This window comes from Bolinopsis microptera, chromosome 3, assembly GCF_026151205.1.
Source record: "Bolinopsis microptera isolate Bmic1 chromosome 3, MBARI_Bmic_1.0, whole genome shotgun sequence".
Lineage (NCBI taxonomy): Eukaryota > Metazoa > Ctenophora > Tentaculata > Lobata > Bolinopsidae > Bolinopsis > Bolinopsis microptera.
In genome coordinates, this window is record NC_087074.1 from 18,446,321 (window position 1) to 18,452,690 (window position 6,370).

Consider the following 6,370-nt stretch of genomic DNA (forward strand, 5'->3'; position numbering starts at 1 on the left):
CTACAAGTCACTAGTAAGAAGCTTACTAGAGTATTGCTGCCCACTCTGGAGCCCTACCAAGGTGACTGAAATACAGCTGATAGAGGAGGTGCAAAGAACTTTCACCAGTCGTATTGGCGGTCTTCAACATCTCAACTATTGGGAAAGACTCGTACAGCTTAAATTGATGTCTCTACAGCGCAGACGGGAGAGGTATATCATCCTGATGATGTGGAAGATTCTCCATAATGTGGTACCAAACTGTTGTGATATCAAGTTCAAGGTGACCCCAAGACACGGGGATGTAGCTGTCATACCCTCATTGTCAAAGTTAAGTTCCTTACGCAACCAGTCACTGTACGACAGGTCTTTTGCAGTTCAAGGACCGAAGCTGTGGAACAAAGTGCCTCACACAGTAAAGGCTGATTCATCCTTTGACATGTTTAAGTGTACTTGTAGTTTGTCGAACTTTCTTGCTTTGATACCGGACAACCCTCCGGTCGCCGGCTACAGCTGCAGTTGGTCAAACTCACTGGTCGACTACTCGCCATCCAGGTGGTCAGATATCTGATGACCCAATTCCGGCTCCACGGATGAACTCAACGAAGTAACGAAGTAAGTAAATTTGAAAAGCACTTTTGCTAATAATCCCTCTCCCTCTGCTTTTTCAGTTTTACTAATTCACTCTCCAGCGCGCTCATGTCACGTTTTTACCGTTTTATAATCGAAACCTTACCTGGGGACCCCAGGCTATTATGTTCATTAACATAGAATACTATAGAGATTAGGCGGAATGACAGGCTGAGCGCGGCCCAGTAATCGAAACCCTGAAGCTAACCTAAACCATTTAACCCTAACTACAATCCTAACCCGAACCCTAAACAAACGAATTCGTGTTTTACTGGACCGTCACGGTACGTGATCGAAACTGCTCAGCGAAGTTAATAATCGTTAAAACCCTATGTTGTGGCGGTGGCCGGTGTTCTCGAATCGATCAGAATCGAAAAATACATCGAATAAAGCTCTAGCTACTTTCACGTGCTCATGTCGAGAGGACCGGATATCCGGTTTAATATTCGGTTTCCAAAAATTTTGCCGCTGATATTTAACCGGCAATTTCTTTTTTTAATGTTCCTGAAATGCATATTTTTGTTTAAAATTAAATTCTTACCAAGGGGCATTCACTTTCAGTTACTGTTAGTGCTTTAAGTTTTAGTGACCAGTGAAATCATGGTAGCTTGTTATCTGTCAGCAAATGTTATAGACCCGTTCATGCAATGTAAGATTCTGTGTAACATGAACACAAAGAGTTAAAATTTAAAGTAGCTACCAAGACCAAGCTACCAATGAGTCATGACCAAAAGTAAAACCATTGCTTTATTCATGAGCATTGCACAATGCAACCATAGCTTTTTAATAGCATAATGACCTTCGTTGTAATCCTTAGTAATGGTATACGAGGGCCGGGGAGTTAGTAACGTGTTTGCTTACCATAATAAAGAAGAAACCCTCCGCAGCTACTAGGCTAGCCTAGTAGCTGCGGAGGGTTTCTTCTTTATTATGGTAAGCTAACTCCCCGGCCCGCGTATACCATTAGTCATTACTAAGGTCAAGGATTACAACGAAGGTCATTATGCTATTAAAAAACTATGGGCATTACCCTGGCCTCGGTAATTATGTTGACGCCACGAACTAGAACTATAACAATTGTGAGAGCTGGATTTGGGCTTTACTTCTAAAACGATGTTTACATTTGTGGTAGTACGTACGAGTATTACTATAATAACGGGTGATACTCGTAAAATGTTTGTTCCAAATATAAATATTAGCAATTATAGACCGTCGACGCCGTCCAACTCGGCGCACGTCTTTGACTTTAGCTTTGTGGATTATCATTATATAAAACTACATAAGCGGTTCCGGTTTGATACACGTTGTAAACTGTAAACCCCTTTTCCGTTTCGCGCGATATACAACTACAAGTACAACGTGTAGCAAGTTCCGATCCGGAAAAAATCCGATAAACCGGAAAATAGATTGCGATATCCGGTCGTTTCCGGTCCGGCAGCCAAAACTCCAGACCGGTTGGGTCCTACTCACGGCCTTTCTTCAAGTCTAACAACTTACAAATTGCAATCTATTAGAAACCCCCAGAAGATCGTCTGAAGAGTGATTTAGCACGCTAGCCGCTTTCCCTCCCCACAGTTAGCAGCAGTCAGCAGCAGTTAGCAGCAGTTTCTTTGCACTATGGCACCCCTGTGTCCCCAGGACTCCCCCTCTTCCTAACTTCCTTATTAAGAATTATACAGTATAAGCTATTATAAGCTATTATATTGAGGTTTTGCATGCAGTTTCTATTCTAAGTAAGTATTCTCAATTCTGTCCACTCCAAGCTTTATCGCTCGCCCGAATGATTCAAAATTCTTGTGGAAAGGCCCTAAGGTCTAACAGCAAGGCTAAGGCATAAGGGTATGAAAGTAGCTTCGGTTGATGTTGCCATACGTTGTACTTGTTGTACTTGTAGGCCTGCCGCGCACGATCGTGGCTTTCGGCTGTATCGTGGCTTTCGCCCCGATACTTATAGTGAAACTTATAGTGAAACTTATAGTGAAACTTATAGTGAAAATTATAGTGAAACTTATAGTGAAACTTATAGTGAAACGACAATGGGGGTCACGACGTGATAGTGAGATACACGTTTTGCTCGGCTGCCAAGTGCCAAACCATAAAGCGAGGTCACGTGAAATAATACGAGCAAAATAATCAGCATGGAAGCTAGATCATAAATAGATTATGGCCGTCGGGGAGCATTTGACAAGCTTTGAAGAATGGGAAATCTCCAAAATGGTTCACTCTCCCTTGTATTAAGTTATACAAGCTATTACCTGGGGACCCAGGCTAAGTGTTCATAATCATAAATAAATCTGCATTTTTGATTTTAATTACTGATACTCGGCACTCGCCCTCTGCGGCCCTCTCCCTTTCTTACAGTTAGTAGTCACAGATGCAGCGCAGTTATAAAGTTATACTTACACCCTTACCTGGGGACCCCAGGCTATTTTACTGGGCCGCGCTCAGCCTGTCATTCCGGCTATTATGTTCATAAACATAATAAATAAAGATTCGGCGGAATGACAGGCTGAGCGCCGCCCAGTAACTTACACCCCTGTTCCATGCCCAATGAACGATGAACGAGGATGGGCACGAGGATACGATTTCCATAAATTCGTCGAATATTGCCTCCAAATCCTCGCGCAAATACCCATCCTCGCGAGGGTAAATCATCATCGTGCACAATTTCCTTGTCATACGTTGTATGACCCGCCGCGCACGAGTGCGCGGCTCCCCCTGTATCGTCGAAACTCTATAGTGAAGCGACCGTGGGGGTCACCATGTGATACAACAATTTCCCACGAGGATGATTTCCTCGCGATGAAATTATTGGACATTTCCATCCTCGCGAGGGTATCGCGAGGGTTTTCTCCTCGCGCGCAGCGTATCAAAATGGGTAAATTTGCACTTATGTCACAAATGTAGGCAGTTTCTGGTGTCATCGCGAGGATCCCACGAGGATCGCACGAGGGTCGAGGATCACCGCGAGGATACCTATATGAAATTTCGACAAAATTATGGAAATCATATCCTCGTGTGCATCCTCGTTCATTGTTCATCGTTCATTGGGCATGGAACAGTGGTGTTATACAGTTATAGCAGTTATTAAGTTACGCTTATAGCAGTGATACAGTTATAGTTATATAGTAATACACGCTATAGTTCTACAAGTACGGCCACGGGTCATCGTTATATTTAGAACTGATTTTTAATTTTAAACAGAATAGGAACTTTTCTGCCGTTTCATTGACCGAAATTTTATAGTTTTGACTGAATTTTTAACCAGTGACCACTGACCAGTCAGTGAGCCTGAGGTCAGTGTGATTGATACGAGCAACAAGTCACGATCAAGGTTCTGAAAGCTGAATATCTGGAGAAAGCTGTGATAAAAGAGAAATCATGAAACTTTTCTAACGGTATACTTATAGTTATAGTAGGACATTTTCAGAAATCAGCTTTCCTGGACCAAATTTCACTGTTTTGACAGAATTTTTCTTCAACGAGTATGATTGATTCACGATGTCAATCCTTCGCATCTCGCCGATCTGCATACGAGAAGATGGTCATGCGAGAAGATGCGCGGCGCGGCCCAGTAGTGCATCGCGCTACAATGAGTATGACTAATGAGTGCAACTTGCAAGTGTACTCATTTTCGATGGCACAAGAAACGATTGAGGTACTGCATTGAAGCAAGATTTCCGGAGAAAGCTTTAAAGAATGGAAAATCTCCAAAATGTTGTAGGTTTATATAATTAATAATAACCTACCGACCCATTTTCAAATTTTGTGAAGTTTCCAGTTCCGGAAATTAATTTGCCAGTTTTGGTCACATTTTTGTCAACTGTTCAATTAGTCAATTAACTATGGATGGAATAAGGCACAATTTTAGAACTGGAGGCTGGTTAGACTCTCGATAAAAGCAGTTTGATTGGAACCAGCTTTGTTTACTGGTTAATGTTTACTCAAGTATTTATACATACAATTATATAGAATAGTTATATACCTAAATCTGCTAATATAAAACCATAATGACTCTAAAAATATACACTGCACAAAATTATGGACCTGGAAGTAAGACTAAATACTTCAGAGCTTAATACACGAATCAAAACAAAATTCTAGAAGACTGACAGTCTTGTGTTGAAAGACGAATGTGATTTAGAAGCTTATCAAAAAATTATAATCTTAGCGAGCCACGAATCCATAAATCCAAACAAAACTCTGTCTTAACACATTTCAAACAACAGTTTTGTCCACACTACACACTTTGCCTCCTTTAATGAAGTGTCTCTTATCTGGCTCGTCGTTTGATCTCTTCTTGAGTTCTAAAACAAGCTTTTGCTGTTCGGCACGTTCCTCTGGAGACCTATCCGGACTGATGAAAACTTTACCGAAATGCTCCGAGCTACGGAGATGCCTTGCTCTAGTCAAAATCTGCTGCACGATTGTAGAGCTCGTCAAAGTCACCTTAACAGGTCTATCAGCCACCTGTTTCTTATCCTTGGATTTGATCAAACCAATTCTGCTAGCTTCTATTTTTGGCTTTTCACCAAGTTCCAACAACACTTGACCGACCTTGTCACATAACAGCTCACCTTTCTCTTCTTTAAGACCAAACAACATCAGATTCCGACTTCGGTCTCCTTCTGCTACAACATCCTTAATGACATTCTTCAAGATGTTTCTATCCGAATCCAACAAAGGACCTGCTGTTGAGGTTTTTGATTCCTTTACCGCGGCGCTGTATGTCTTTAACTCGGATTTCACAGTATTCTCAACTGATGCTACAACCTCAGATTTCAAGTAATCAAGCTGCTCGTCTTTGGCAGCTAGCAGTTCTTTCTGCAATACAACTATTGTCCCCTGGCTGTAAATTACATCGGAGTGCAATTTCTGGTTATACTTCTCCATCTGATCAATGTACAATGATTGCCTATACATAACTTTTAACGCAGAATTGAGACTCTGAGCCATGACTTCCCTAGTGATTTCTCTTCTACCAATGAAACCCTGAGCTACACACGCGTTAACATGATTTGATTTAACAAGCTGGAGAGTTTTCCGGATCCATTCGGCTCCATCATCTCTCACTTCATCAAGCCACGTATTTCTCAGATTTATACATCACACAACCACGGCACCGGTTAAACAAGCAAGTCTTATCAACGTAATGATAAGTAACTGATAAGCGAGCAACAACGTATTGAAAAGTGTATTTACTGAACTCCAAAGTTAATAATCGAAGTCACTATTGAGATTGGGAGTTAACATATTTTTCCTGGGCGGCGCTCAGCCTGTCATTCCGCCATATATTATCTTCAATGAACAAAAATCCTGAGGTCCCCAGCTAGGTAAAAATTCTTCCATCATAAATATACCGCGGCTGACTTAAATCTACAATTTCAACTTTGTCAAATTTGTGCTACTACTTCTATACCAAATTAAGGAAGAAATTAAACAAACAGCTCATTTCATAATTGTTATAATATCGATAACACAGAATCCATATCACGGGCAACTACCTCTTTAGATCAAATCGTAAATTTTACAAATTCAATTTTGTTGACAGTCGTTTTTATGAAAGCAAGATTTTGAAATCTGAAATCATATAACACTAACAGGTATGAGGTACTTATACATTATTAATACAGGGTCAGGAGCATTCCAGAATTCACTCATCGCATTCCAACATTATTGTAACATTCATCAATATACACTATTATACACCTCTATTGCACAATTATTGCATTCTTCTTTCTGTTAAACTCTGCTTATAAGC